Genomic DNA, 23,944 nt, shown 5'->3' on the forward strand with positions numbered 1-23,944 from the left:
TAGTTTAATTAGATCCCACTTGTCAATTTTTGCTTTCCTTGCAATTGCTTTTGGTGTCTTTGTCACGAAATCTTTGCCTGTTCTTATGTCCAGGATGGTATTGCCTAGGTTGTCTTCCAGGGTTTTTATATTTTTGGGTTTTCCACTTAAGTCTTTAATCCACCCTGAGTAGATTTTTGTGTATGGTGTAAGAAAGGGGTCCAGCCTCAATCTTCAGCACATGGCTAGCCAGTTATCCCAGGACCATTAATTGAATAGGGAGTCTTATCCCCATTGCTTGTTTTTGTCAGAAAAGCTGTGTTTCTAAGGCTTTGCCCAACATACTTTTAACTTTTGACACATCTTTTCCCCAGTCAATAGGCTCCAGGAAATGGGACAGGATTCTTGGAAATAAAGAGCTGACCCGGCCAGGCGTGGTGGCTCATGCCTGTAATCCCAGCACTTTGGGAGGCCGAGGTGGGCGAATCACGAGGTCAGGAGATTGAGACCATCCTGTGAATGGTGAAACCCCGTCTCTACTAAAAATACAAAAAATTAGCCGGGCGTGGTGGCGGACGCCTGTAGTCCCAGCTACTCGGGAGGCTGAGGCGGGAGAATGGTATGAACCCAGGAGGCGGAGCTTGCAGTGAGCGGAGACTGCGCCACTGCACTCCAGCCTGGGCCACAGGCGAGACTCCATCTCAAAAAAACAAAAAAAAAAAAGAGCTGACCCTGAGACAACACAGGTGAACACAGCCAACCTGCTGCATAAGAAGTAAACAAAATGTGTGTCTTTCATTCAATATTAAACAATGATAGACTGAGTATGTAAGCATGTTACCATCACAGGTATGGAAGTGCCTAACTATGACTTAAATTGTAGAGCCTCAGATTTTAGATCTGGAAGAGCCACGGGTTTTAATCCATGCTGGGAGAGGCTCAAGGTTACTCTGGAGAAACACGCAGTTTGGGGAGGCTGGAGACTGAGGGGTGGGCTACCATTCCCCAGCTCCTTCAATGAGTCTGATCTGTTTTATAAATCAGTTTTTGGAAAATGATTCAAACAAGTCAACCCAATTCCCTATTATTTGGTCAAAGCCATCAGCCCTCAGGCTTCTTGCCACTGCAACTGTGGGCTCCCACTCTCCTCCTGCTCTCCTGCTCAGGTTGGGGTGGCCAAAGACCTTCTCTTTCTGGGGAGAGAGGTTAGGGAGGGACCATTTTTTGATTATTTGAGGGTGTGGTTCAGTTGTAAACAGTGTAAGTTTTAGAATTCGTGTTATTGTGATGGCGATGACCAACTGCAAAATATTTCCCATTTGCCTTGCAATAACAAGAGCATGTATTTTATGCAAGTGAAGTTTTTGGATCCTACTTATTTACTTTATTAAGAATAGTGACATTTGAGCAGAGAAGAGTTCTAATTTTGCATCAGAGTCAGAAGTGAAAATGAAAGGAACTGACCCATGAAGGAATAGGTATGAGCTGTTTACTTCATTCCTGCCCGTCCTGGTTGATGTTCAGCTCTGGCCCTGCATCCCACTTTCAAATGTGGTGGATGCCTCACCTAGGAAAGGCCATCCCCACGCTGGCTCCCTCTGCTCACCCGACTGTAGTTACTTCTCTTAATCCCCCATGAACGCTGTTTTCTAAGTTGGGTGTGTTTCCTGTAATAAAAAGGTATTGTTGCACCACTTATTGAAGACTTTTTGGATGCCATGCTAAGCATGTCATAGTCACGAGCTCATTGTACAAACTACCCTTTATAACACTCCTATGAATTTATATTCCCATACGAATTGATCTGAGGAAGTGGCATGCTGGAGAGATTAAGTAATTAAATGACAGCATACAGTTAATCACTGAAAGGATTTGGGTTTGGACCTGGATCTGTAATTCAAACACTCATGTCTATAATCACAAGTGTTGCCATATCATTTGCATTAGGATTTAGAATCTCTGCTGGCAGGCCTGGGAAGGCACATTGTAACCAATTAAAGGTAAACGCCACATTTAGTTTTGCACACAGTGCAGAACCACTGCACTGCCTCTCAGAGAATGCCAGGCGCTCCTGTTTGTCTCAGTGTCTCCAGCTTGAATTGCTTCACCCCTGGCTCTCGGCAATGCTGCTCCTCTCTCGTGCATGGATCACCTGTTCCTGGAATTCCTTTCTCCCCCTCTTAGGTTGCCACTTTACTGTAGCTTCCTGATCTAAGGTAAAGCTTTGATGCTGTGCATGTCCCAAAATGCCTGTGCACTATTCTCACACTGGGTTGACGGTTTACTTGGGTTTAAAATATATATATTTCTCTCAGAATGTGAAGGCCAAATTTCATTTTCTTATTATATCTAGAATTTCAGTGAAAAACTTCAGTGCTATTTTCGTTCTTGATTCTTTGCAGGTGATCTTTTCCTTTCACCTCTCTGGAAGCTTTTCAGATCTTTATCTCTGATGTTATCAAATTTCACAATAATGTGTTTAGTGTAGAAGAACTTTGAAATTCATTTTGAGGGAACTCAATAGATCTTTTAAACCTGAAAATCATAAACTTTATTTCTGGAAAATGTTCTTGATTTTTGAGTTATAATTCACATACTACATTTTACTCATGTAAAGTGTTCAATTTAGCACTTTCTGGAAGTAGCACAGACTTCACCACTATTTAATTCTAACATATTTTCAGCACCCAAGAAAGAAACTGCATTTTCCATTTTTTCCTCCTCCAAACTCTGGCAATCATTCCTTTTTGAGGCTGAGTAATATTCCATTGTGTGGAAATACTTCATGTTATTTATTCGCTCATCAGTTGGTGGACGTTTGGGTTGTTTCTAGTTTTTGGCTATTATGGATAATGCTGCTGTACAAGTTTTTGTGTGGACATATGTTTTTAATTCTGTTCAGTATGAAGACTTGAATAGAGTTGATGGATCAAAGAGTAATTCTGTCTTTTTGAGGAACTGCCAGATTGTTTTCCAAAGCAGCTGTACCATTTAAATCCCATTGATTTCTTTTCTGACATTTTTATTCTTTCCGTCTGCTTTTATTTTTTGTGTGTGTGAAATTCTATTTTAAACTCTGAAGATGAATCAGGAAAATCAACGCGGCTTCTTTAACAAATTACAAGAAAATGATACACAGGAGATACAAGGGAAATGTATAAATTATATAGACTTAAAAACACATCAGCTAATCACAATGTATGAATTTTATTTGGGAATATAGACAGAACAGAATTGCCCATGTATTTCTTGTTGTTCTGAAGGACTATAGATATACAGGGGTTTGTTATATTCATGTTTATTTACATATATGTTTAAAATTCTCCATATAAGGGTTTTAAAAATTCCATTGGAAGCCTTATGTTTTTTTTTTTTTTTTTTTTTTGAGACGGAGTCTCGCTCTGTCACCCAGGCTGGAGTGTAGTGGCCGGATCTCAGCTCACTGCAAGCTCCGCCTCCCGGGTTTACGCCATTCTCCGGCCTCAGCCTCCCGAGTAGCTGGGACTACAGGCGCCCGCCACCTCGCCCGGCTAGTTTTTTGTATTTCTTAATAGAGACGGGGTTTCACCGTGTTAGCCAGGATGGTCTCGATCTCCTGACCTCGTGATCCGCCCGTCTCGGCCTCCCAAAGTGCTGGGATTACAGGCTTGAGCCACCGCACCCGGCCTGGAAGCCTTATGTTTTAAAATGTACTCAGAATTTGTTTTAATCAGGGATGTTAAGACCTGCAGACATGGAAGTGACTGTCCCATTCATACTCACAGATCCCTAGAAATAGGAGGCACAGGGATGCCCCAGGCAGAGGCAGGAGAGGGGAAGGCATGGGCAGGATCCTCTGCTGTGGTCTCTGTGGGACAGCAAGGGCAGGCAGGGCAGGCAGGCTTAGGCTGTCCAGCATTAATAGCTTCAGCAGGCTCTGGGGCATAGGGGCCATTTCTAGTTGCCTAGTACCTCACCCTGTGGTGATTAAGGAAGGGCGGTATTGTCTCCTACAGTATCAGAGCCAGATAAAGTAGGTGGTTAGGAGTATGGGTTCTGAATTGGTAGTTTAATTGGCTGGCCCTGGGAAAGGCAATCTTTTCCCAGTAAACACCAGATGACGCGAGCGTCAAGAAAACAGAAAATAAGAAAATACAATTAACGCATTATGTGTGCACAGATAGTCTTCTTTTGCTTCCCCAAAGGAAGAGTCCACAGGAGCCTGGCACTCCTGGACCTGAGGAAACCCTGAAAATGTTGGTATCTGCAGATCCTCTCCAAAAAGAGGTCGCCAATCTCCTAAGACTGCAAGCTGACCCCAGCATTCTGAGAGCCAAGAGGCAGAAAGAGTCTGCAGATCTCCCTGCTCAGTAAATTGGCTTTCACTAAATACTGTATTTGCATAAGCAGCATTATCCAGTGTCCTGGAGCCTAGAAAAGTTCTGTTTCAATATTGAAGAAAATAAATTGTTTCTTTTCCCGATGTCAGGGAGGAGCATTTGACTGCCAATGTGGACTGAGGGGTCTTGGGATCACAGTCTTCCCAATGTGCTTTGAACCGACCCTCTGTGTCTGCCTCACCATCTCCTCAGCTTACCTAGACACTTGGGAACCCTAACACAAGCTCTTCTAGGAGTCTGTGGTGTGGCTTAGCTGCCTCTGTAGGCATCTCTTGGGGTTAAACATTTTCCACTCTGCTAAGTCAGTGCCATCTGTTCTTTGGCTTCATCTTCAGAAGACCCTGAGCCCTTCCCCATCCTCCTTGCCCCACCCTCCACACCAAATGCGTGGCGCCCTTGAGGCCACAGGGTTGCTGCCATAGGATTTTGTATTGAGTGCTCTCATTCCAAGCAACTGTGAGAGATTTCTATGGCAGGGCCTCCGGGTTCCTGTCAAATTAAATTGTAGTTGAGTGTTGGGTGCTATTTAAGAAGCATCCCCCTGGCCGGGCGCGGTGGCTCACGCCTGTAATCCCAGCACTTTGGGAGGCCAAGACGGCCGGATCACAAGGTCAGGAGATCGAGACCATCCTGGCTAACACGGCGAAACCCCGTCTCTACTAAAAACACAAAAAATTAGCCGGGCGAGGTTGCGGCGCCTGTGGTCCCAGCTACTCAGGAGGCTGAGGCAGGAGAATGGCGGGAACCTGGGAGGCGGAGCTTGCAGTGAGCTGAGATCCGGCCACTGCACTCCAGCCTGGGCGACAGAGTGAGACTCCGTCTCAAAAAAAAAAAAAAAAAAAAAAAAAAGAAGCATCCCCCTTTCTCCTTCCTAACAGAGCCCTGAATTATTCAGTCACATGGTTTGAAACATGGGGTGGGTCCTGGTTGACTTAACCAGCACTGTCTCACCCTGTGTCACAGTTATTGGTTCCAAAGTGGGTGCAAAACTGAGGCTCATGCCAGGTGCCACACAGCACTCCCTTGGTCCCCCTAATGGACTTGGGGATGGGCAAGGGTCTGAGTTGTTCCAATTAGAGTCAAATACAAGTTGTGCTAGGTTGTTAGAAACAAGGGTGTTCTTGTTCGTGCTCCCTCTTTGGTGAAGAATGCAACCTCAGAAATTTTTCCTGGAGATTTCGCCACACGCAGAATTATTCTGACTTCACTGAAGGCAGAGCAGAAAATTGGGAAGAGACTGAGTCCTGGTAGCATCCATGAGCTTCTGTGCTCAGATTCACCCTGAAGTCTGGCCTGCTTCTGAACTACGCACCTGAGTCAATAAATTCCCTTGTATTTAAAGTCAAATTGAGCTGGATTTTTAGTTACTTGCACCTGCAGGTGTTCTGTGACGCTGGTACTGTGAGTTTGCATCTGAGAATATTTACAGTGTTTCTCTCATGGTTGAGTCAATCATTTCAAGGATGCTCTGAGGGTAAAAAGAACGATGAATTGTGAAGCAGTGAATTGTGCTGCCAGGCACAATTCATTGGACAATAGAAAGCCTCATTTCCTGGGCAGTAGAAAGTTTCATTGTACATAAATTACATATCTTGTTTCTGTCTCAATCTCTTATTTTTTCATATGCAAAGGAAGTAAGGAAATCCAAATAAGTCCAGCAGCTAATATGCCTCTCAGACATGATCCAAAACAGAATTGAATTATGTAAGCCTTGTTAAAATTCATCATCATCATTCATATTTCTGAATATTTAAATTAGAAATTCTGAAAAAGTAGTTTGTTTCAGAGGTAATTTGTATGTATGTAGGTATTTTTTCAGGATCAAAAGTTTATTTTTTATTATCTAATTGAGTTTAATTTACATATAATAAAATTTAGTAATTTTAAGTGTACAAATCAATGCATTTTGACAAATATACATATTGTCATGTACACAACACTACCATTAAAATACATTTCATTACCCCCAAAATTTCCTTGCATGCTGCTGTAGTCAGTGACCCTTGCCCCACACCACAGCTCCTGGCAGTTGCTTTCTTTCACTCTAGTTTTGTCTGTCTTAGAATATGATACAGGCCACGTGCAATGACTCAAGTCTGTAATCCTAGCACTAGATTGAGAAGCGGGGATCACTTGAGCCCAGGAACTTGAGACCAGCCTGGGCAACATGGCAAAATCCCATCTCTAAAAAAAAAAAAAAAAACACACACACACACAAATTAGCCAGGTGTGGTGGCACACCCCTTTGGTCCCAACCCCTTTGGTCCCAGATACTCAGGAGGCTGAAGAATCACCTGAGCCTGGGAGGTCAAGGCTGCGGTGATCTGTGATCACATCACTGCACTCCAGCTTTGGTGATACAGTGAGATGTTATCTCAAAAAAGAAGTATTTGATATAAATGGAATCATATAGAATATTCTCTTATACCTAGTTTCTTTTATGTATTCTAATACCTTTGAGATATGTCCATGTGGTTTCCAGTGTTGGGCAGTAACCATTGTAGGAATATATTACAGCTTATCTATTCTTCAGTGATAGGCTATTTTAAAAATATTTGGCTATTAAGAAGAAAGTTGTTATGAATACTTATATTCAGGCCTTTGTGTCAACAGATTTTCACTTCTCTTGGTTGAAAACTTAGGAGGAATTATTATTTTTTTAAGTTATGGATTTTTAAATGATTGTCAGTTGTCAGTTACTTTAAAGAAATGTAAATTCTTAAATTTAAAAGTTTAGGATGTCTGACTACCCTGACAAAACCAAGCAATGGGGAAAGGATTTCCTATTTAATAAATGGTGTTGGGAAAACTGGCTAGCCATATGCAGAAAACTGAAACTAGACCCCTTCCTTACACCTTATACAAAAATTAACTCAAGATGGATTAAAGACTTAAACATAAGACCTAAAACCATAAAAACCCTAGAAGAAAACCTAGGCAATATCGTTCAGGACATACGCATGGGCAGAGACTTCATGACTAAAACGCCAAAAGCAACGACAACAAAAGCCAAAATTTACAAATGGGATCTAATTAAACTAAAGAGCTTCTGCACAGCAAAAGAAACTCTCATCAGAGTGAATGGGCAACCTACAGAATGGGAGAAAATGTTTGCAATCTATCCATTGGACAAAGGGCTAATATCCAGAATCTACAAGGAACTTAAACAAATATACAAGGAGAAAAAAAAAACATCAAGAAGCGGATGAAGGATATGAACAGACACTTCTCAAAAGAAGACATTTATGTGGCCAATAAACATATGAACAAAAGCTCATCATTACTGGTCATTAGATAAATGCAAATCAAAACCACAATGAGATACCAACTCATGCTAGTTAGAATGGCGATCATTAAAAAGTCAGGAAACAACAGATGCTGGAGAGGATGTGGAGAAATAGGAACGCTTTTACACAGTTGGTGAGAGTGTAAATTAGTTCAACCATTGTGGAAGACAGTGTGGCAATTCCTCAAGGATCTAGAACCAGAAATACCATTTGATCCAGCAATCCCATTACTGGGTATATACCCAAAGGATTATAAATCATTCTACTATAAAGACACATGCACACGTATGTTTACTGCAGCACTATTCACAATAGCAAAGACTGGGAACCAACCCAAATGCCCATCAATGATAGACTGAATAAAGAAAATGTGGCACATATACATCATGGAATACTACGCAGTCATAAAAAAGGATAAGTTCATGTTCTTTGCAGGGACATGATGAAGCTGGAAACCATCATTCTTGGCAAACTAACACAGGAACAGAAAAGCAAACACCGCATGTTCTCACTCATAAGTGGGAGTTGAACAATGAGAACACATGGACACAGGGAAGGGAACATCACACACGGGGGCCTGTTGCAGGGTCAGGGCCTAGGGGAAGGACGGCATTAGGAGAAATACCTAACATAGATGACAGGTTGACAGGTGCAGCAAACCACCATGGCACGTGTATACCTGTGTAACAAACCTGCACGTTCTGCTCATGTATCCCAGAACTTAGGGTATTAAAAAAAAAAAAAAGTCACAGGATGTTTGTGATAGTATCTGTTACACTGATGTTGACATCACACATGGCTATTTGGAGACTCCAAGTGAAATTTCTTGCAGTTCTCAGTGCCAGGAAAATACGTATTTCTGGATAAAAACTCAAAAATTTTAGAAAAACATCCAAGTTTCATAGTCTAGAGCTCTAACACTGGAATCTTCCAAATTTAAGGATTAATGATTTACCTAAATCTAAAAATAGTAGGTTGCAGATGTATTTAAACAGTGTGCCTAGGTAGTATGTTTATATATTAAGATTAAAATGGTCTTCTAAAGTTTATTAATTCTAATATAACTTTTATTGTTTCATGTATACATATCCTTCTGATTCCCAGGATAATTTAAACAATTAATCTAAGCAACTATTAACTTAGTTCTAGATTGGGATATCTATTTATGCATTTGAAGCTTTAGATATGTATTTCAAATCAGAAATGTGTGCTGGTCATGGAAAGTTGTGACTTAGAGCCTCAGGTAAGTTTTTTTTCATGTGAACATACTGCTTCTAATTGTTGTTATGCCCAGAGCAGACAATTAATAAATACCCTTGGAACTGAATGAGTGATTAACTGCAAATATCACAATACATCTTCTTAGCGGGCATGATAATTAGACATATTTAGTTCTTGCTGTGACCTAAGAAAGGAATTCTTTTCATTAAATGTTTAATGTCTCACCCTGTTAATACAGCCGGAGTTACTGATTCAGTTTGATGTGAATTCAGTCTTATAAAAGACCCATCATTATAACCTGCACTTATGCTTCCTATAGTATTGGAACTTCCAACTTGTATACAAAATAGATATGCTTCATATTCTTAAAAAACACAAGAAATCTCCCTTTATTCATAATAAACACAGAATTAGGTATTCTATTAAACTGAACAATAGAACTCACTGGGAGTGACCGCATAAACTATATCACGAATTGTCCAAGTGTCTGGAAAGGTCAGTGGGCCATTTCGCTCCATGCTGTGCCATAAGCCAAGAACGAGGGTTGTCAGTGACTCACTGCGTGGGTCACCCAGGGCACGTGGTGCTGAGGCTGTCAAAGAGCAAGATGGGGCTGCATCTAAACTCAGGCCTCTGCTAAGTGTCCGAACTCGGGCAAGATGCTAAAGACTTTAGAGACGTTTCCTTTTCTATGATTGGGGTTATAACACTCACCCTGTCAGGTTCTCGTGTGCGTTGACAAGGCCAGCACATGACACACCAGGGGCAGAGCTGGATGGGAACCTTCTTCCTCAGACATCAGGGTCCTCATGAGCATCAACAAAATAAAGAGAGCAGGAGAGCAGGAGAGCAGGAGAGCAGGAGAGCAGGGGAGCAGGGGAGCACGGGAGCAGGGAATCTCCAGCTGTGTCGGGACTGCAGCAGGGACTCAGCAACAATCAGTCTCTTTCTCTTGTTTCATCCAAATCATATATTTTAAAAAAATAGATGGGGTTATCATGGATGTTTATATTGATTCCTGGGATCAGACAAATATACCTTTCCTTGTCATGCTGTTTTCTCTTCCCAGATGGTTTGAAGAGCTTTGTTTTGGACTTGATATTCCTGGAGTGCATTTTTTTTTCTAATTAGTTCAGTCTTGACCCTGAGCCATCACCCCTCCAGAGTGGCAGGACATTCCACTCCACCATTGTTGGGGTGCCACAATTTCACTACTAATCAAAGGCTCCTTGGTTGCTGAAAAGTGGGAGACATACCTCTAATAATCAGTCTAGATTGTCACTGCTTACTTCTTCATTTTCCAGTTCCACAGGGGACCCCCAAAGCCCGGAAAGTCTCATTTCGGGTGTCTTATAGACCATGGGAACCAGGAAACACTGGGAACCCTAGGGCCAGCACCCACCTCATTTGCACCTTGTCTCTGTTTCCATCACCCTCTAGGTATTGCCACAGAGCAGTGTTGAGACCCACTGGAGATCTGACTGCTCCCAGCCTGGGAAACTACCTTCTCTCCCTTCACTGATATCACATTTCTACTTTCCACCCCACAGAAATCCTTGAATAAATCACAAAAGGGATTGGTAGTTACCTGGTGTGAAGCAGAGCTGAGCCAAAGGATGAAGCAATATTGCAATGGACTCTGTCATTGATATCACTAGTTCACAAATCTGTTACCACTATGGTCAAATTTTTATATTCACTTTAAAATTATAACTCATTCTGCTCATTGTATTCAAGGCAACATCTACCCTAAAATATACTCAGGCATTAATTTATGCTTTTCTGTTTACAATGAGAATTCATAAGCATAGTGAGGTAGCAATTACATTTTTTTAAATTGAAGGCAAAACAGAAGACACATACACATACATCAGTGAAACAGAAAAGAGAGCCCAGAAACAGACTGAAATACAGCCAGCTGATCTCTGACAAAGGAGCAAAGGCAATTCAATGGAGAGAGGAGAGTCTTTTTAACAAACGGTGCTGGAACAAATGGACATCCATGTGTAAAAAAAAAAAAAATGAATCTATAAACAGACCTTAACACCTTTTACAAAAGTTAATGCAAAGTAGATATTAAATCAATATATGAAATGCAAAATTTTCAAACTCCTAGAAGATAACATAAGGAAAAACTCTAGATAACCTCGGATTTGGTGATTCTTATTCTTTTAGATACAACACCAAAAGCATTATCCACGAAGAAAAATATTGGGAAGTTGAACTTTAACATAAAAAAACTTTTGTTTTGTGAAAGATACTGTTAAGAGAATAAAAAGACAAGCCAGAGACTGTGAGAAAATATTTGCAAAATATATCTAAGGATTCATATCTGAAATATGCAAAGAACTCTTAAAACTCAGTAAGAAAACAAACAACTCCATTAAAAATGGGTAAAAGCCGAACAGATATGCAGATGGAAATTAAGTATATGAAAAGATGCTCTGTATAATGTCTTATTAGGAATTGCCAATTAAGACAACAGTAAGATACCACTACATACCTATTAGAATGGCCAAAATCCACAAGCCCAAAAACAGCAAATGCTGGTGAGGATGTGGAGCAACAGAAACTCGCATTCATTGCTGTGGGCATTATGTGACATTTTGGAAAAGGGAAAATTACATAGATAGCAAAATAATCAGTGGTTGACAGGGGTTGGGGAGAGGAAAGGATGGATGGACAGAGAGCCTTGGCTGTTTAGGGCAGTGAGACCACTGTGTGCGATTTCACAACGGTGGACCCACGACAGTGTGCAGATGCCCACACCCATTGAATGCAGACCACAAAAAGGTATTAATTACATAAACCATAAACTTTCATAATGAAATAAATGTTTTTTAAAAGAAGATAGTGTTGTTCAGTTACTGTCTACTTTCTGAAATGGAGATGGTGGAGCACTTCCATGGTTGTGAGGATAAAAATAGATTAGAGAATGTAATAACTAAAATAGGTGTATAAACATTGTTAAACTATTTTATTCTCATTTAAAAAACATGCCTTAGGCCGGGCGCGGTGGCTCAAGCCTGTAATCCCAGCCCTTTGGGAGGCCGAGGCGGGCGGATCACAAGGTCAGGAGATCGAGACCATCCTGGCTAACACGGTGAAACCCCGTCTCTACTAAAAACACAAAAAACTAGCCAGGCGAGGTGGCGGGCGCCTGTAGTCCCAGCTACTCGGGAGGCTGAGGCAGGAGAATGGCGTAAACCCAGGAGGTGGAGCTTGCAGTGAGCCGAGATCGCGCCACTGCACTCCAGCCTGGGCGACAGAGCGAGACTCCGTCTCAAAAAAAAAAAAAAAAAAAAAAATGCCTTAAATATATTTGTTATGCTTTACAATTGAGCAAGTAGTGCAAACACATTAATATAATTCTCCTCTAGCTCCACTCAGAAGTCAGGACTGCAGGGCTTCAGTGCAGGACCGCACAGCTCCACCTGCACCTGCCAAATGCAACAACCTCTTTCAGTGTCATTAAAATATTTCAATAGGAGGATTGAGTTTAGATCCAACCTGTGTTTTCTCCTCTGGAAAACAGAGGTTTTTTTGAAACAAAGAAGGTCTTTACCGTCTTCATCCGAAATGCTGAGGCATCTGCAATGTCTGCTGTAAGTGACACCAGGCTCTCCTCTGAAATCTAGCAATGGGAAAATAGACTGTAGATTCTGCTTTCAGAAAGCGGGGAATAAGAACTAAGGCGAAATGCCATGTCCTCATTCATAAACATCCTATTTTACAAATTCCACAGGTTTAGTTATTTTGGGATTAATATGGGCCTATTTTAAAGTGCATTTATTAATTTAGCACGAATTGTTCAAATGCATTCTGGATCCTGAGCTGACATCCAGCAATGCTGAGTGTGTGCCTGTGTGAGTCACCAGCACTGATGAGCCTCAGGTTATTGTATTTATAAAATGAAGGGGCTTAGGCTTGCTCTGATTTTTTTAAAAACCATTTTTAACAGTAAAAACTGTTTTTCTTGCTACATAAAAATGTACAAGAAAAACTCAAACATTACTAATGATAAATTATAATTTTATTAATATAAATATTTTTGTGAGCTCAATTTATATGACTTAGTTATTATAAAAGAAATGAGCAAGGCCAGGCGTGGTGGCTCAAACCTGTAATCCCAGCGCTTTGGGAGGCCGAGACGGGCGGATCATGAGGTCAGGAGATCAAGACCATCCTGGCTAACACGGTGAAACCCCGTCTCTACTAGCCGGACGAGGTGGCGGGCGCCTGTAGTCCCAGCTACTTGGGAGGCTGAGGTAGGAGAATGGCATGAACCCGGGAGGTGGAGCTTGCCATGAGCAGAGATGGGGCCACTGCACTCCAGCCTGGGCGACAGAGCGAGACTCCGTCTCAAAAAAAAAAAAAAAAGAAAGAAGCAATATGAGGTGGCCATTACCATCCTTTCCCATTTTATTTTGTTGCTATTGATTTATTTTATATGCTATTGATAAATCTTGATGTATACAGAAAAGTAGTTTCAAAGAATAATCATTTTTTAAAAATCTTGACTTGTAATTTCAAGAAGCTTTCAAAAAATTCTTGCAATTACTTTTTAAAGATTCTAGAACAGTTTTCTATGTCTTAAAGCTAAATAACTACAAAGGGCTAACTCTTCTCACATTCTGTATTATAAATATGTAAGTCACAAAAGGAACAGACAAAATCATAAAAACACATGCATGAACAAATGGGCCTTGGCTCACATTTACTTGGATCTGGCAATGCACCTGGGTTACAGTACTATTTTTGTGTGTAATTTTACATGAGTGGACTGTTGTCAAAATAAAAATTGTCTACAATCTCTATTCAGTGGTATATTTGCACAAATGGTAAACATATACATAGAGATAATGGGAGAAATTTATTTCATGGCTTACAAGAAGACAGGTTGAGACATTTAACTGTTTCATTAATGCTACCTTTTATGATGCACTTGTATGGGCATGGTATTTAAATGTATTTTTAAAACTTTTAAAGGCTCAATGTTACAGATGGAATTATTAGAGAAAGTACTAACTTATATCCTCTTTGTGTGTGCTTTGGAGGCACCAGGAAATAATAAAGCAGCCCTTTTCCCATCTATTTCCTGAAGGCCAAGCTGTGCTTTTGCAGATTAGGTCTTTCTGTAACACATACACATACACACACACACACACACACACACACACACACACACACACACAATATAGCCTTTAGGGGTTTAAAGGAGGAAAAGAGAATTTGCCTGGATAACTCTCACCTAGGTATTTTCTATGGAAATCTAGAATCATCTAAGGGTTAAGTTAATCTGGACTAGCCAATGGGAAACCAAAATGAGGATGCCGGGGAGATGTTCCCAGAACAGTAGCATTCCTAATGGGCTAGGCCCTAGTCACATGCAGTTCCCCAGATGTGGCTGGTGTGGCCAAGGTTCCGGCATGTGACGGCTGCCTTTCTGGCACTTCTTGTGCTGAGAGGAGCATCCCCTCCCCACTGCCAGGGCAGTGGTCCTCTCACCCCCTTCAGAGTAAAGGGCCAGCAGTTGGCAGTCACAGGAAAAGTAGTGAGACAGGAAGGTGAGGAGCATGAAGTGCCACCATCCCAGCCTCCAGTGTCGGGTACAGAATATGACGAGGAACTTCCTCGAATTGGAATCTTCCACATCTCGACACATGGGAGTTTCTGCTAGATATAATTTGGCTTATAAAAAGAAAGAAATATTGTCTTCTTGCATGTAAATATTGTAGAAGAGTTAATGATTGTAACCTGGATGTTTTACATTCTGAGATGCTATTAAATCAATATCCATCACAAAACTATTGATAATTTTTTAGAAGAACAGAAGAGATCTCATCATATGAAATGCAGTGGATCAATTGTAAGATGCAGGCAACTCCAGAGTAAGTAAAGCATGGGAAAAAAAATCTGTCTTAGAATGGAAAAATACAGTGGTGAAACTATTTTTAACTAGAATTTAAATGCAACATTTGAGGATATGAAGCCCGCAACTCATTTTGAAAACTACTGGCTCAGATGACCTCAGAGATAGGAAACCTCTGAAAGAACATTAATCTAATCATAATTTTCTGTGCCTTTGCCTGAGAGTCTATCTGAAAGTGATGCAGTTTTTACAGAAGAGGAATAACATGTCCCAAACTGGGAACCTTTAACAGGTCACCATTCGGGTGGTGCTTCACTGTGGAGTTTTGGTCAGCAGAGGGCTCCCAGGGACTGCTGGGGAAGGCCAGGACATGGAAAAGGGCCTAGAGCCAGGGCTACCTGGGAGAGAGTGGACCCATTTTGCCAAGTACCTGAGGACCATGCCATACAGGACCCTCTCAAAATCACTCGTACACTATGTGGGAATAAAGGATAAGAGAAATTAATGTGTACTTAGCATGTGAGAGCCGAAATTCACAGTCAGCCTCAGCAAAGAAATCCATACAGAAGGACGAAGTGCACGTTGTGAGACAAAGAACACCCAATTATAAGATAGAAAACCTCAGTTCTGGAAAATTCCTGAACCTGTTTGCCCATCCATGAAAGAGGAATAGTGATACTACCTTCTCCACCTTTTTTCTAACAGAACTGCACATTTCTTTCAGGCCCACAGCTAAGTGTTTAATAGGAATAATGTGGAAATATAAGGTCATTGCTCTTGCACAAAAGTTCAAGAAAACTGAGAAAGATCTAAAAATGCTGAAAGGAATGATTTTTCAAAGTACAACATCTTAATTTACATAGAGAGAAATAATTTTGTTTCAAAAGATTTGGCCACATCGTAAATGCAGCACTGAAGAGTAGTTAAGCTATTTCTTCAAAGAAAATATATCAAAATTAAATCTGCTTTTTGAGTGTGAATTGTAATACACAAACCTGGTGCAATATATTTAAAACAAAGCAGAGATTAATTAATTAATGGTTCCCCCATCACCCTTTTCAGAAAACTCAGTAACTTAGTGCCTTAAGATGTTCAAATTGTCCCCAAAAGTTGAGATACTAGATATTTTAAAAACCCTTTCTCAAGCTTTGTTATTCTAGCTTCAGTTGGAAGAAGAAGCTTCCAACTTAAAGATGGTAGACCAAATACTGACCCAGTTGTTTCCTTGCCCTCCCAAGAAACCATGATGGTTATCCATCACGTAGAGAGAGCAGCAGAGACAAAAAAGTGATGTGATGGCCTCGTAGCCTTGAGAAGGAGCATCATCTGTGGACCTTCCTGGGGGTGAGGGGCAGAGAAGTGAGGCAGGCGTCAGAAAACAGGAGGGTTGATTAAAATCTGTACATTAACAGTCAACCCTTATAATCCTCCCTCACCGATGCCTGCACCCCACCCCTCAGGTAACCAGTGAGTAGAACACCGACAACCAACAGCAAGCACCTGCCTTCCAGAGAGGAGAGGAGAAGTTTTTCTCCAGAGAAAGGAAACCATCTAGACCAAAGACATCACTTACTAACATGTGGAAACCCTATCAACTCCCAGAAAAAAAAAACCTCTAGACGAGCCTTTTACTAATGATAACAGACTCCTTTCTTCTTCTTCCTGTGTCACTACTAAATGTGAACAATGAAGAATCACCAGACATTTAAGGGAAACCAATCCCAATGGGAAAAAAGACCAAACCGGCAGGTGGAGTGATTGTTGAGAAACTAAAGTTGTAGCAAAATAAGAAATAAGAGTATTATATCATCATTCACTTAGTGGCACTGTCTGGGGTTTCACTATACAAATATATCACTTTGATATAGTTTTTTGTTTTTGTTTTTGTTTTTTGGCAGAGTCTCACTCTGTTGCCCAGACTGGAGTACAGTGATGCAATCTCAGCTCACTGCAACCTTCGTCTCCCGGGTTCAAGTGGGTCTCCTGCCAATTTTTGTATTTTAAGTAGAGACAGGATTTCACCATGTTGGCCAGGCTGGTCTCAAACTCCTGACCTCAGGTGATCTGCCCACCTTGGCCTCCCAAAGTGCTGGCACTATAGGCATGAGCCACCATGCCTGGCCTGATAGAGTTTTAACTATTCGAAGAAACCATAGGAAGCTACCATTCAAATAGATCAATCATCAGCAACATATGAAAATATCAGCAATTTCACATGTTCAAGATTATTTTTTTAAAAAAAGAGAACAGAATTGATTCAATTTTTAGGCCAGCAACCAAGGAAAAAGCAAAGAATGAAAGATTTTATCATCGCATAATAATAGCAAGATGTTACATTTCTATTGAGCTTTAAAGATTACAGTCGAGGCGCGGTGGCTCACATCTGTAATTCCGGCACTTTGGAAGGCCGAGTTGAGTGAATCACAAGGTCAGGAGTTCAAGACCAGCCTGGTCAATATGGTGAAACCCCATCTCTACTAAAAATACAAAAATTAGCCAAGTGTGGTGGCAGGCACCTGTAGTCCCAGCTACTCGGGAGGTTGAGACGGGAAAATCGCTTGAACCCAGCAGGCAGAGGTTGCAATGAGCCAAGGTCATGCCACTGAACCCCAGCCTGGGTGACAGAGCGAGACTCAGTCTCAAACAAGCAAACAACAACAACAAAGATTATAAAACACATCAATATACATTGTCTTGTTTGATCTTTAAACAATCCTATAATTATAATTAATATATCAAAAAATTGTAACTCTTGAGAAATCTAGGATGACATAAATGAAGCCTAAACACAGCTTTAATTTGCCAAGTAATGGATGGAGAAGGGATCGGAAGTCAGGCTGACTGACCCCACATCCTCTCCTTCTATTACTTAAAAGAAGTCAGCCAGGATGAAAGCTTGGGAAGGACCTGAGATAAAGGCAGCAGGAAAAGCGCAGTGTCAAGGATGAACTATAAACAGAAGTAAAAGAAGAAACACCTTAAATACAAAAATATATGTCCACACAGCTGGGAGTTGTATGAAGCCGTGTAATTAGAGAACACCATGTTGACAGCAGACTCTTGACCTAGGGGAAAACGTTCACGACACTGACTCCAAGAAGGATAAACTTGAAGGATTCCAGATGTGAGGCAGTCAAACCCTCACTTGGAAGCACTGTACAAATGTTCATGTTAAGAACTGAAATGAATTTATACCCACATAAAACTACATGTAGGGATAGGCTTACTTTGTAAGATGTTTCTGGACCCTACATTAGCAGCTGTACACACTTACACAACACAAACACAGGCCAGCCTGTCACCTGGGCAGCTGGAGGATTAGCCTGGACAGGGCGATGACAGTCTCCCCGGAACCCTTCCTTCTCGTCCATGACTGAATCCTATTCACATGCTACAAGGACCATGCGCTTGTGGAATCCAACTCAGCTCCCTTTAGAACCAAAGGATGCCTCTGTGACACATGCAGAAATGACTTCCTTTTCATTTTCGTTCAGTTTGTAGGAAGAGAACAGCTGCAAGAGAGAGAAAGAAAATGTACACAGTGGCTCGGTGGAGACGGCACCTGAAGAGCAACTTTCATATTTAGCCCCAACAGTTTATAAACATTCATGCAGTAATTCAAAGATATTCCCCAAAACCAGGAAACACAATTGAGTCAGTTTCTGTTAGTGAGCATCACACTGCGACCCTGGGTCCAGATGTCCTTGGAAAAGATCAGAGACATAACACAATTGAGTCAGCTTCTGTTAGTGAGCATCACGCTGCAACCCTGGGGTCAGATCTCCCTGGAAAAGGTCAGAGACAAAACACATCATGGCCTCTGTTTATGCAGCTTACTGAAGTTTACACGGAATCCCCATGCCCTCCCTGCGTTTAAGCCTTCTATGCAAATGACAGAGACTCTCACTAGAGAAGGAGTAGTAGATTCTCGTCCAGTTCCGTGAGTCAACACCTGCATTGTCTCACTCTCCATGTACACTGGCGCCTGTAGTCCCAGCTACTCCGGAGGCTGAGGCAGGAGAATGGCGTAAACCCTGGAGGCGGAGCTTGCAGTGAGCTGAGATCCCGCCACTGCACTCCAGCCTGGGTGACAGAGCGAGACTCCGTCTCAAAAAAAAAAAAAAAATGGGTATTAGCATCAACCCTACCCTGTAAAGCTGTTGTGAACATTAGGTGGGATAATAAAGCACTAGGCATAATAGCAGAATTCTAACTGTGTGAACTTGAAGAAATTGCAAAAGCCCTGAAATCACGTTTCCCCAACACGGAAAGCCCTACCTGCTAGGCAGGTATATTGTATATTGTTGACACAATGAGTGAGCATATGTGAAGGCAGTCCGGGAGGAAAGTCAATATAAAAGGCAAAGTATTTGTTGGTGTTCCACTATTATCATTATTACTATTTCCTAGTGGAAGAACTTTGGAAGATGTTATGATCAGTTCCAAAGCAGCTGCAGCCAGTACAATGCTTGGCACATAGTAAGTGCTCAACAAATCTTTTCTAGTGACTCACATTAAACCAGCATAGCATGCCTAATAGGGTTATAAATTCAAATGTCTTAGGCAACCAAGCAGGTAAGTAAACAAACCAAGCAGCCTGCACGTAGGGTCTGTAACACTGCAAAGCACCACCTTGCCTAGAGTAGTTTAAATCCAACATTTTAAAAAACACGTCATGCAGTTTGGCTGAGACACCCACTTGTAGCCTCTGGCCCACACTGATTCTGGCTCTTCATTACACCACATGATGCCCTGCATACCATCTAGTCATTTTATGTGATCCAGTGTTGTCTTTGCAAATATATCTGAAGCATCCTGAAGATGAAGGCTATGACATACAACGCCCAATCACCAAAAATGGCCTAGAACAGTGCTGGTCACATGGTAGATACTCAGTGAGCAACTGCTGAACTGGGGCTGTGGCCAGGCGCGGTGGCTCACGCCTGTAATCCCAGCACTTTGGGAGGCCGAGCAGGGCAGGTCATTTGAGGTCAGGAGTTCAATACCAGCCTGGCCAACATGGTAAAACCCCGTCTCTACTAAAAATACAAAAATTAAACGGGCACGGTGGCGTGTGCCTCTAATCCCAGCTACTCCGGAAGCTGAGGCACAAGAATCGCTTAGACCGGGTAGGTGGAGGTTGCAGTGAGCCAAGATGGCGCCACTGCACTCTAGCCTGGGCGACAAGAGTTAAACTCCGTCTCAAAAAAAATAAATAAATAAAGAGAGAAAAGCCAGGTTGCAAACACAAGCCTAGTATTCCCAGCACCTCTGAGATGCTGCATGGTATGTACATTTTTCTACCCAGGTCCTAGGACCAGACTTAGTCCAGGCTGGGCCGAGGTGTGGTGACTGGGTCAAAGAAGGACGCGCCTTGCAGGGTTTTCTTCAACGCATCAAATATGCTTGTTGCTGAGCCACCTGGGCACGTGGTACTGCTACATCTGGACACATTATCTCAGCACAGAACAAGCTAGAATATGCTGTACATTGAAGTTTTTTAAGAAGTTTGGTCCCGACTTCCTGTACCTTCAAACTTCCTTTGCACCTCCTAGAGTCAGCATGAAGTATATAGAAAGACCAGACTGAAGATTAACAGATAGAGGTCCTAATCCCACTTCCTCCAGTTACAAACTCTAGAATCATCCCTGGCAGGCAACCTCTTTTAGAAGTTTCACTATTTATATCAGTAAAGTGCAGATAACTATAGTTATCTCAAAAGACTCTAGAGGGTATATAAAGTATATGACACTGTACAGCCCAACACTGCAATCCCTGGCCATATGTGGCTACTAGGCACTTGAAAAGTGGCACAGGCTGCCCTCAGTGTAAAATACAAACCAGGTTTCAAAAACTTAGTACAAAAACGAGAATGTAACATATTCCATTAATAATGTTTTTATATTGATCATGTTATAATAATATAATTTTGGAATAAATTGTGTTAATTACTAAAATTAATGTCAACTGTTTCTTTCATTTTTTAATATGGCTACCAGGAAATTTAAAATTATATCTATAACTCACATTACATTTATTTATTTATTTATTTATTTTGAGACAGTCTCGCTCTGTCTCCCAGGCTGGAGTGCAGTGGCGCGATCTCACCTCACTGTAAGCTACGCAGCCTCCCAGGTTCACACCATTCTCCTGCCTCAGCCTCCCTAGAAGCTGAAACTACAGGCGCCCGCCACCACGCCCGGCTAATTTTTTTGTATTTTTAGTAGAGACGGGGTGTCACCGTGTTAGCCAGGATGGAGTCGATCTCCTGACCTCGTGATCTGCCCACCTCGGCCTCCCAAAAAGCATTCCAAATGTCAGTTTCCTTCCCCTACAGGTAGGACATCGGTGACCACGATTCACATGCCCTTCCTCTTGCCAAACTGAAACCCTGCATTTCTTTATTTGGTAAATATTTATAGTGCCTGGCCCTGTGTGAGATGCTAGAGACACAATACGAAGCAAAACCAGACACTATCTTCTTCGTGGACCTTACAATCTGGTGGGATGGACAGAGAAATATCAATACTTTCGTAAATAAATGTAAAACTGCAGTTGTACAAGTGTTGTGAAGGACAAGTACCCAGGGTGATAAAAGTAGGGTATTGGTCCAAGAGTCAGGGACAAGGATGTCTCCCCTGCAGAAGTGATGCTTAAGTGGAGCTTTGAAGGATGAAGAAGAGTTTACAAGACTAAGCCAGGGGAGGAAGAGCAGACCAGGGAGGAGGAATACTAAATAAAAGGCCCCAAGGAAGGCAGGCGCTTGGGATGTAAAAGGAACAGAAAGAGGCCAGTGTGTGGAGGGCACTGAGAAAGCGGGATGAGTAGACAAACCTGGGAGAGGGCGGAGGGACCAGATCTGCAGGGCCTGGGTTAGGTTCTGGGTCTGACCCTACGAAGGGGTGGGAAGCAGACCAGTTTCATGAGCTAAGTATCTAGATCTGCTCTGCATTTTGAAAAGGTTTCTCGGCCGGGCGTGGTGGCTCATGCCTGTACTCCCAGCACTTTGGGAGGTCGAGACGGGCGGATCACCTGAGGTCAGGAGTTCAAGACCAGCCTAACGGTTAAAACCCCGTCTCTACTAAAAATACAAAAATTATTGGGCGTGGTGGCGGGCGCCTGTAATCCCAGCTACTTGGGAGGCTGAGGCAGGAGAATCGCTGGAACCTGGGAGGCGGAGGTTGCAGTGAGACGAAATCGCGCCACTGCACTCCAGCTTGGGCAGCAGAGCGAGACGCTCTCTCAAAAAGGTTTCCAAAAAAAGAAAAGAAAAAAGAAAATATTTCTGTCCGCACGGTGCAAGGCCGACAGGAGAGCGGCCCCCGTGCCTGCGGGCAGACCACTTAGGGCACTGCAACTGTCCAGGCAGGAAGCAAGAAGGGCCTGAAGGATGAGCGCTGGGGATGGAAAGTACATGCACCGGGGGAGCGCGGGAGGGGGTGCTACTGAGCATACAGGATTCACGGGGCGGACTGGTGGACTCGGGCAGCGGGGTCCAGGTCGAGCGTGACCCCGGGCTTTGGACTGGTGCGGGCCCGCCACGAGCGCTCTCCGGCTCCTTCCCGGGCCTCTCCGTGCCCTCCCCCCGATCTTCCCCTCCAACGGCGCCCTCCTTCTCCCTCCCACCGCTGCCCGGCCCAGCCGCCCCGCCTGACTGCCTGGCCCGCCCTCTGCCGCCACGCGACGCCCGTTCTGGGTCCAGGACCCGGTCTCTCCTCCCGTCCCGAGACCCCGGCTGGGCCGCCACCCTACGGGGGCCTGACGAATCCGCGCGGTCCAGCCCAGGCCCACCCTCTCAGCTCCTCAGCTTCCGGGGCAGACGCAGATCGCAGGGCTCGGCCCGGCCTCTCTTCCCTGCGTCTCTCGGGCTGGGTCCCTCTCCACCGTCTGCTGCCCCCAGCCCCCGGCGCTTCCCCTCACCCATCAGGGCGCCGCCCTAGGCCCAGCTCCCGCTCCCAGGTCTCTCCTCAGCGGCTATTCCTGCCTCCACCCGCCCGGCCTTCTTGGGACCCCGCCCCGCACAGGCCAGGCCGGCTCCTATTGCTCCGTCTCGCCGTCACGCTGAGCTCACTTTCTTCAATTGGGTTGCTTGTCTGTCACTCAAGAAGGGGTGGGCGCAGCTGCCGGTGGAGGCGAAAAACTCCGGCCCTTCCGCCCAGCAAGTAGAGGCGGCTTAAAGAAACAGGAACCTTTTCCCCGCCGGTATGGGGTCTGGAGGAACGTGATTTCCTAGCAAACGCCAAGAGGCAGCTTTCTTTTTCCCCAAAACTTTTTTTTTTCTTTTTGGTATGCAGTCTTAGAGTGAAGGAAAAGGCTTTGGTTCCCTGCGTCAAATCATAGGTTGTGAGCTGTAAGCGGTCCTCTGGTGGCCTCCGCTCTGTGCCCTGCGGGCACTTACCGCACACTCAACAGTGGGGATAGCTGTGGTTTGGGGAACTGAGTGGGAGTGACAGTCGTGTCAGAGGCTGTGAGCAGCCGCGCTGCTCACCCCCGGGTTGGGCTGACCGTGGGCGCTGAGCAGAAGCAGAAGGGTGCAGCTCAGCTGTGCTTTTGGAAGGGATCCGTGGGAGGTGGCATTCGTCATTGCACCTGCGGTTCGGAACAAGGCCGGGCACCGCGCCAAGGACTCACTCCTGCTGTCTCTCTTCATGCTCACAGCAGCCCTGTGGTGGAGGGAGCACCCTGATCCCTTTGCTGCAGACGAGGAAACTGAGGCTCAGAGAGGGTCCGAGATCTTACAGCTGGTGCGGGGCAGAGCAAGACGCCAACCTATGCCTGTTGGATTCCAAAGTTTATACTTTAATCGTTCGTCTGGCAGATTCTTACAAAAATCCTGGGAGGTGTGTATTCTGTTGTCCCTTTGCAGATGAAGAAACTGATAATCAGCAAAGAGACTACGTAGTGACTACCGCTTATAGGGCACTGCACAGTCTGCAAAGCAGTTTCACGTATGTTGTTTCATTTGATCCTCAAAACATCTTGGAATTAAAGACGATTTTTGTTAGTCCTATTTTACAGGTGAATAAAGTGAGGCTTGGAGAGGCTGAGGCTTAGCCATCGCTAACATTGCTAAAGCTCTGGCAGGGGTTACTCTTTCTCCTTACCGGCTGGCCCCAGCCTTGACCTTGTGATGATAATGATGATGTGCTAGGGGACAGAGCCACAGCTCAGAAGGTTTCGAATGCTACCTGCTGACTTGGGACACT

The 23,944-nt window shown here is 43.4% G+C and overlaps 1 long non-coding RNA gene across 3 annotated transcripts; it reads right to left on the reverse strand.

The window, feature by feature from the left end:
- Nucleotides 1-72: 72 nt before the first annotated feature.
- Nucleotides 73-22,735, reverse strand: LOC126958090 (uncharacterized). 3 transcript variants are annotated; one of them, XR_007727071.1, is made up of 4 exons: nucleotides 22,659-22,735; nucleotides 18,646-18,845; nucleotides 18,041-18,250; nucleotides 73-13,227 (listed from the first exon to the last, which is right to left on the reverse strand). It is a non-coding gene; the product is annotated as an uncharacterized LOC126958090 (long non-coding RNA). The 3 variants fall into 3 exon arrangements; XR_007727072.1 differs by lacking the exon at nucleotides 18,646-18,845 and having other exon boundaries at nucleotides 73-12,500; XR_007727070.1 differs by lacking the exon at nucleotides 18,646-18,845.
- Nucleotides 22,736-23,944: the final 1,209 nt, after the last annotated feature.

The sequence above is a fragment of the Macaca thibetana genome, chromosome 7 (assembly GCF_024542745.1).
Source record: "Macaca thibetana thibetana isolate TM-01 chromosome 7, ASM2454274v1, whole genome shotgun sequence".
Classification (NCBI taxonomy): domain Eukaryota; kingdom Metazoa; phylum Chordata; class Mammalia; order Primates; family Cercopithecidae; genus Macaca; species Macaca thibetana.